This window comes from Mastomys coucha, unplaced genomic scaffold, assembly GCF_008632895.1.
Source record: "Mastomys coucha isolate ucsf_1 unplaced genomic scaffold, UCSF_Mcou_1 pScaffold19, whole genome shotgun sequence".
Taxonomy (NCBI): domain Eukaryota; kingdom Metazoa; phylum Chordata; class Mammalia; order Rodentia; family Muridae; genus Mastomys; species Mastomys coucha.
In genome coordinates, this window is record NW_022196901.1 from 20,304,703 (window position 1) to 20,313,168 (window position 8,466).

An 8,466-nucleotide genomic window follows, 5' to 3' on the forward strand; every position below is an offset into this window, starting at 1 on the left:
ATATTGTAGGTACTGAAGGGGGGGTCTCTGGGAGGAGTTGGGGTACAAAAGGGAAACAAGAATGTGATTCAAGGGCTGGAGAGATGGCTCAGTGGTTAAGAGCACCAACTGTTCTTTGGTGCTCAGGAAAGGTCCTGAGTTCAAATCCCAGCAACCACAGGGTGGCTCACAACCACCCATAACGAAATCTGACTCCTTCTTCAGGAGTGTCTGAAGACAGTTACAGTGTACTTACATATAATAAATCTTTAAAAAATTAAAAAAAAGAATGTGATTCAATTCTATTTAATTAAAATATGTTTTTAAATGTTAACAAATTCAGATAAATTGAAATCATGTAACTTTTCTCATCATAATGCAATAAATGTTTTTATTTTTATTTTTTTTAAAAAAGAAACAGTGTCAGGTAACCTAGTGTCTTAATTGGGTTTTACTGCTATGAACACACACCATGACCAAGACAACTCTTATAAGGACAACATTTAATTGGGACTGGCTTACAGGTTTAGAGGTTCAGTTCATTATCATCAAGGTGGAACATGGCAACATCCAGGAGCCAGAGTTTTAACAAATGCCTGAGAGAAGTAAGGAGGAAAGATCAGTTTGGGTTCAAGTTTCAGAGATTTTGTTGGTGGATTCTTGGACCTGTTGCTTGGAGCATGTGGTAGCACAGGATGTTATGACTGGAGCATGCATCATAGAGCATGTGGTAGCATGAATGGAGCATGTATCACAGAGCATGTGATAGCATAGCATGTAATGACTGGAGCATGTATCACAGAGCATGTGGTAGCATGACTAGAGTATGTACCACAGAACATGTGGTAGCATAGCATGTAATGACTGGAGCATGTGTCACAGAGCGTGTGGTAGCATGACTGAAGCATGTGTCACAGAGCATGTGGTAGCATAGCATGTAATGACTGGATCATGTGTCACAGAGCATGTGGTAGCATGGGATGTAATGACTGGATCATGTGTCACAGAGCATGTGGTAGCATGACTGAAGCATGTGTCACAGAGCATGTGGTAGCATAGCATGTAATGACTGGAGCATGTGTCACAGAGCATGTGGTAGCATGGGATGTAATTACTGGAGCATGTGTCACAGAGCATGTGGTAGCACAGGATGTTATGACTGGAACATGCATCACAGAGCATATGACAGTATGACTAGAGCATGTACCACAGAACATGTGGTAGCATAGCATGTAATGACTGGAGCATGTGTCACAGAGCATGTGGTAGCATGGGATGTAATGACTGGAGCATGTGTCACAGAGTATGTGGTAGGATAGGATGTAATGACTGGAGCATGCATCACAGAGCACTCTGTTTACTTCATGGCCACTGGGAAACAGAGAAATAGGAAGTGACTGGGGTCCCATTGTCCCCCTAATGGCACATCCCTTAGCTGTCTTCTACCAGGCCCCACCTTGAAAACGCTTGAAGCCCACTGCGGCTACAGGGTGGAGATGCAGCCATCAACACAGGAGCACGTGGATTGAACCCTCACAGCAGCTACATTGGAGGGCTGTTTGCCAGCAGTGGTGGCCTCTGGCAGGCAAGGCAGCCAACTGTCTGTGACCTGGCAATTTTCCTGCCCTTCAGGCTCCCAAAACATCTTCCCACTAGCTGAACCCAAATAGAAGGCAAAGAGCAGGAGAGCAGGTGATGCTGATTGTATCTGTCAATCATGGGACAGGTGGCAAGCACTGTCTGGGTAAGTGACTTTCTCAGGCAGAGTCCTGATGGCCTTTGGCAGTAGGTGTGTTTGTCTGTACCTCATCGTCCGGCACCATGCGTTTTCTTTCTGCTGCAATAGACTTCCCTGGATCTTCAGCCCAATCCCATGTTCCCATCAGCACCAGGTCCCCTGCACCTGCTACTCCTGTTACTTGAATAAGCTTCCTTGTTTTGTTTTGTTTTGGTTGTTTTTCGAGACAGGGTTTCTCTGTGTAGCCCTGGCTGTCCTGGAGCTCACTGTGTAGACCAGGCTGGCCTCGAACTCAGAAATCCTCCTGCCTCTGCCTCCCAAGTACCAGGATTAAAGGCGTGCGCTACCACTGCCCGGCTAGCTTCCCTGTTTTATTAAAGAAAACTTGTGTTTCAACTCTTAACTACACCACAGCCTTCTTGTGGAAAAGAGCGTCCCTGGTTAAATAGTGCTGCCTTTCACAGCACTCTGAAGTCATTCTCAACTTCACGGACTTATGTGGTTTGTTTGTTGATGAGCTCTTGCTTTTGAGATAGGGTCTTTTGTAGTCCATACTGGCCTAGAGCTATGCAATACAGGATTACCTTGAACTTCTGATCCTCTTGTGTTCAATCTCCCAAGTATTGGGGTTACCACACTAAATGTGTGTAGTGTGCACTGAAGGCAAGTACTCTGTCCATTGAACTCTACCTCAGCTCTGGTGTGATATTTTGTTGTTGTTGGCATTGCCAAGGTCTGTCTTCCTGTTAGCTATAATAGTCTTGGAGCTAGAGACCATGTTTGATTTTGCTCAGCAGTGTGCTCACAGCTCAATGGGTAGCTGTCTGCCATACAAACATGGAGATTTTTTTTGGAGTCTTAGAACTAGGTTTTTAACAGGGCATGATGTTGTACATCTTTAATTCTAGCACAAGAGGACTCTGGCACTCACTGACCAGCAAGTCTAGCTGCATTAGCAAGCTGTGGATTTAGTAAGAAGAACCTGTCTCAAAAAATCAGGTAAAGAATGAGGGAAGCATGCGGCTAACTTCTGGTATCTGCTCAGATGCACGCATACATCTGGGTGCACAAAGTGGATACCCTCTTGTTGAGTAAGAGAGTGGATGAATCTTTTTTTTTCCTTGTCTTAGTCACTGTTCCATTGTTGCCAAGAGTCACGATGAACAAGGCAACTCTATTTTTTTTTGTTTTTTGTTTTTCAAAACAGGGTTTTTCTGGATCGCCCTGGATGTCCTAGAACTCACTCTGTAGCCCAGGCTGTCCTCAAACTCAGAAATCCACCTGCCTCTGCCTCCCAAGTGCTGTGATTAAAGGCGTGCGCCACCACTGCCTGGCTGGCAATTCTATTATTATTATTATCATTATTATTATTATTATTATTATTATTATTATTATTATTATTATTATTATTTCTACTACTACTACTACTACTTTTATTTTTTTTACAGTCCAATCGTTTCCCTCTCCCTAGTCTGCTCTCCCCACATTCCTCCTCCTCCCTGTCTCCTAGAGGATATTCCCCTCTCCCTGCCAGGCCTCCCCAATCCCTGGGGCCTCAAGTTTCTTGAGGATTAGGCATGTCTTCTCCCACTGAGGCCAGACCAGGTGGTCCTCTGCTGTATATGTGTCAGGGGCCTCTGACCAGCTTGTGTATGCTGCCTGGTTGGTGGCTCAGTGTCTGAGAGATCTCAGTGGTCCAAATTAATTGAGACTGCGGGTCTTCCATGGCAACTCTTTAAAAAGAAAGCATTTAATTGGGGGATTGCTTACAGTTTCAGAGGTTTAGACCATTCTCATCAGGGGTGGGCTCATGGTACTGCTGAAGTAGCTGAGAACTCCATCCTGATCCAATAGCAGAAATGGTCTTTTGAAACCTCGAAGTTGCCAGGTGGTGGTGGCACACACCTTTATTCCCAGCACTTGGGAGGCAGAGGCAGGTGGATTTTTGAGTTTGAGGCCAGCCTGGTCTACAGAGTGAGTTCCAGAACAGCCAGGGCCATACAGAGAAACCCTGTCTCGAAAAGCAAAAAAAAAAAAAAAAACCCAAAAACCAAAAAACCTCAAAGTTGACCATAAGTGACAAGGCTACACCTCCCTAATTCTTTTAAAGTAGTGCCACTTTCTGATGACTAAGCATTCAAATAGATGAGCCCATGGAGGCCATTCTTTTCTCTCTCTCTCTCTTTTTCTTCCTTCCTTCTTTCCTTCCTTCCTTCCTTCCTTCCTTCCTTCCTTCCTTTCTTTCCTTCTTTCTCTTCTTTTTGGTTTTTGGTTTTTCAAGACAGGCTTTCTCCATTTAGCCCTGGCTGTCCTGGAACTCACTCTGTAGACCAGGCTGGCCTCGAACTCAGAAATCCACCTGCCTCTGCCTCCCAAGTGCAGGGATTAAAGGCATGCACTACCACTGCCCAGCCATGGAGGTCATTCTTATTCAAATCACTACATTCTACTTCCTGGCCCCCATAGGCTTGTAGCCATGTTATAGTGCAAAATGCATTTTGTCCAACTTCAAAAGTCCCCACAGTCTCAAGTCTGTTTAAAAGGCTACAGTTCAAAGTCTCCCTGGGAACCAGTCACAAAGGTGAGATACATGCTGGTAAAACACCTATGCAATTAAAAAATAACATCCTCTGTGTGTGTGTGTGTGTATGTGTGTATGTGTGTGTGTATGTGTGTGTATGTGTGTGTATGTGCGTGTGTATATGTGTGTATGTGTGTGTGTGTATGTGTGTGTGTGTGTGTGTGTGTGTGTGTGTGTGTGTATAGGCATTGTGAGCCTCCCAATGTGGGTTCTTGGGATCAAACTCATGTCATCTGTAATAGCAGTGTTAAAGCCTTCATACCTTGCTTTTTAAATCAAAGCTATGCATCCACTTATTAGCTATTGTGATTGAGCTCTTTGCTCAGTTTTAACTTATGACTGAACTTACTTATTTTTTTGCAACAACTAATTGTCCACTGTAGTCATTACACTATGTAGTCAAAAAGGTTGCGCCTCCCAGAGGCTCTGCCATCTGCTGACAGCAGCAGTTAGTTATTGAGGAAGGAGCCCAGCACCCCTTCCCGGAGCTGGCCAGTTTACTCCACTGTCCTGATGCCTCTTCTTAGGCAAAGCGAATGGCTCACACTGGAGGTCTCCAGACCAAACTGCTCCAAAGCACCTGCTCAGAACACTGGCTCAGCCTCCCCAGTCCAGGACAGAAGCTGGGCGAATTGCATAAGAAATGCTTTAATTAAGCTACAGCTACAGGGACTTAAAGAGTCCACGGTAAACCCTGTGACAGACAGATGGGACTCATTGTCACTTGCAAGGTAAATCTGAAGTTAGGACTACCAGCAAGCTCGAAACCACTCTGCTTCCCCTCCCTCCCTGCGCTCTTCGGGTTTTTTTGTTTGTTTGTTTGTTTTTGTTTTTTGTTTGTTTTTTTCCGAGACAGGGTTACTCTGTGTAGCCTTGGCTGTCCTGGAACTCACTCTGTAGACCAGGCTGGGCTCGAACTCAGAAATCCACCTGCCTCTGCCTTCCAAGTGCTGGGATTATAGGCATGCGCCACCACTGCCCGGCTTGGCCAGGATTTCTTAAATGTGCATATTGATCTAATTTCAGGGCCAAAGAAGATAGGGAGTTTGCTAGATCTTTTCGCTCCTCTTCCCAAAGTAATAACATAGAATAGATTTCCTTTTGTTTTCCCTATCTGTCTGTCTGTCTATCTATCTATCTATCTATCTATCTATCTATCTATCTATCTATCTATCTATCTATCTACCTAGTGTTTCATTTTGTTTTTGAGACTGTGGTGGTTTGAATGAAAATGATCCCCGTAGGACCATAGGGAATGGAACTATGCCTTGTTGAGGTAGGTGTGGCCTTATTGGGAAGTGTGTCACTACAGGTGGGTTTTGAGATCTCAGAAGTTCAAGGCAGGGCTAGTTGGCTCACTCTCTCTTCTTGTGCCTGTTGATTCAGATGTAGAACTCTTGGCTCCTTTTCCAGCACAATGTTTGCTTCTTGCCATTATGATAATGGGCTAAACTTGTGAACGTGTAAGACATCCCTAATTACATGTTCTCCTTTATAAGAGTTGCCTTAGTCATGGTGTCTCTTCCCAGCACTAGAAACCTAGTCTCACTGTATAACCTGGACTGCATTGGTATTCACTATGTAGACCAGGCTGGCCCTGAAGTCACAGAGATCTCCTGACTTTACTTTCTGAGTGACAGAATTAAAGGTGTGTGGCAGCACTGGTTAGCTCTCTGTTAGATCCCACTATTTAATCTGCCTGATTTGGGGAGCCTAACCTCTACATTTTCTACCTGAGGAATGTCATAAAATGTCACTTGGCAAAATCAAAGGTTCAGCTTCTTTTCTCCAGGTAAGAACCTGTTCACTAAGCACCTGGAATTCCTGGAGTGCCTGTCTGTACAAATGAGGCATTCCCAGTACCTTGAGCTCCAGCCAATGATTTATGTTCAGCCTGAAAGCCCCTCTCCAAAGTTTATATAGAGCCCCTGTTTGCCCAAATAAAGTGTGTGTATGTATAAGCTGTTTGTCTCGCTGAATATCATGTAAGAGCGTATTTTCATTGAATACCATCTATAAAAGCTGAAACACTGAAATCCTCAGAGAAGGCCTCCCTCATCACTCTCTGCAGAACCAAGATCCTGTTGACCTATCCACTGGAGACTATGCTTCATACTTTCCCATCAGGTGTGTATTAGGTCCTGGATACTCAGAGGGAAGAAGCAGAAGATGGAACCCAGATCTGCTCCATCTTTCCTTGTCTGGTATGTGGTAGTACCAAAACACCTCTCGAGGGGAAGCATAATGAGGAACCACAGTTCTCTTTAATTTGCCTTTTCCAATTGGCATATTGAGGATGAGTGATAAACCTAACTTGGGTCACAGGTTGTGATCTCCAAGCTTGATAACAGTTTCTTTTTTTATTTATTTTCTGACACAGGCTGTAACCAGATCTTTGGTTACTTTATGGGTTCCTTTTCCTACTACCCTTCTCCACAAGAACTCCTTCCAATCCTTCAACACTAGGTGGGAGAAAAAGAAGGTATGATGGTTTGAATAGGTTTGGCCCCAATAGACTCATATAATTGAATGATTGGTCCACAGAGAATAATACTACTAGGAGGTCTGGCCTTTTTGGAGGAAGTACCTCACTATGTAGGAGGGCTTTGGGGTCTCCTATGCTTAAACTCTACCCAGTGTGGAATCAGAGCCTTCTCATGGCTGCATGTGGAAGATAGCACCCTTCTGCTGCCTGCAAATCAAGATGTAGAATTCTTGGCTTCTCTAGCATCATGTCTGCCTGCATGCTGCCATGCTTCCAACCAAGATGATAATAGATTAAAACTCTTAAACTATAAGCCAACTTCAATTAAATATTTTCCTTTATAAGAGTTGCCTTTGTCATGGTATCTATTCACAGAAATGGGAACACTAATTAAGAAGTTGGTATCAGGAGTGGGGTATTGTTGTGATAGGTCTGATCATGCTTTTCGGAAGAATGTAGATTTTTGGATGTTGGAAAGCAGTGGAATGCTTTAAGTGAGGCTTAATGGGCCATACTAATAAAAGCATGGAAGACATTGGTATAGATGAACTGTGGGGGCCTGTTTCAAGAGGTTTCAGAGGAGAATAATTTTAGTATATGTCCTAGAGACTGTTCTTGTGATGTTTTAGTGAAGAATATAATTGTTTTTACCCTTGTCTGAAAAATCTGCCTGAGGCTAAAGTGAAGAGATTTTAGGATGACTGCATTGATAAAAGACATTTCAGAATAGTCTAGCATAGACTCTGTCATGTGGTTCACTCTCCCGAAGAGCCTTTTGATCAAATATAGCAAACTTTGAAAGAAAAAACACAAAATATATGACTCAAAGGTTAAAGAGGCACCAGGAAATAGGATGGAGCTAAATTCTGTATTCAAGATTATGAAATAGAATTGAGGGAGCAGTGATATAGGGGCAAGATCCTACTCAAATAAGATTATTGTTTATGCATTTGTAGTTGAACAAGGGATAGTTACATCATGTTAGGCATTATTATGACCAGTTTATTGTTTTCATTTAGACATAAGGCAACATAGTGGTGTGTCAAATTGAGAAGGGATAGACTGTTGTTATCAATTTGATTATATTTGAAATGAACTACAATCCAGAAATGGAGGGCACACCTGTGATCCAGACCTTTAGGCTGGGATACACAGGCCTTTGATCCAGATCTTGATGTGGGATGATGCATGCTTTTGATCCATAGCTTGAGATATAGTGGTCATGGTTATAAAGATCTTGTGAAAAGGAATTAAAGAAAAGCTTAAGTCCAAGCATGGTGATATATCCTTTAATCCCAGCACTCAGGAGAGAGAGGCATGTGGATCTCTGAGTTGATCAGAGATCAACATCAGTTTATAGAGTAAATTACAGAACATCCAACTTTACGCAGTGAAGAAAATCATCAAACCAGAAAACTGGGGAAGATGTAGTAGAACAAGGGCTCCATGTTCCACACCCAGCAAACAGCAGAACTTCACAGCTTTGGTCATGTGGCTCTGGATTTACAATCAAGAACACAAGGGGTTACAGGGACAACTGATGCTGATTAGCTAGAGCTAAGAAACTGTTAGTAATTAAGAAGAGACCAGCATCTGCCAGGTGTTGGTGGCGCACGCCTTTAATCCCAGCACTTAGGAGGCAGAGACAGGCGGATTTCTGAGTTTGAGGCCAGCCTGGTCTAC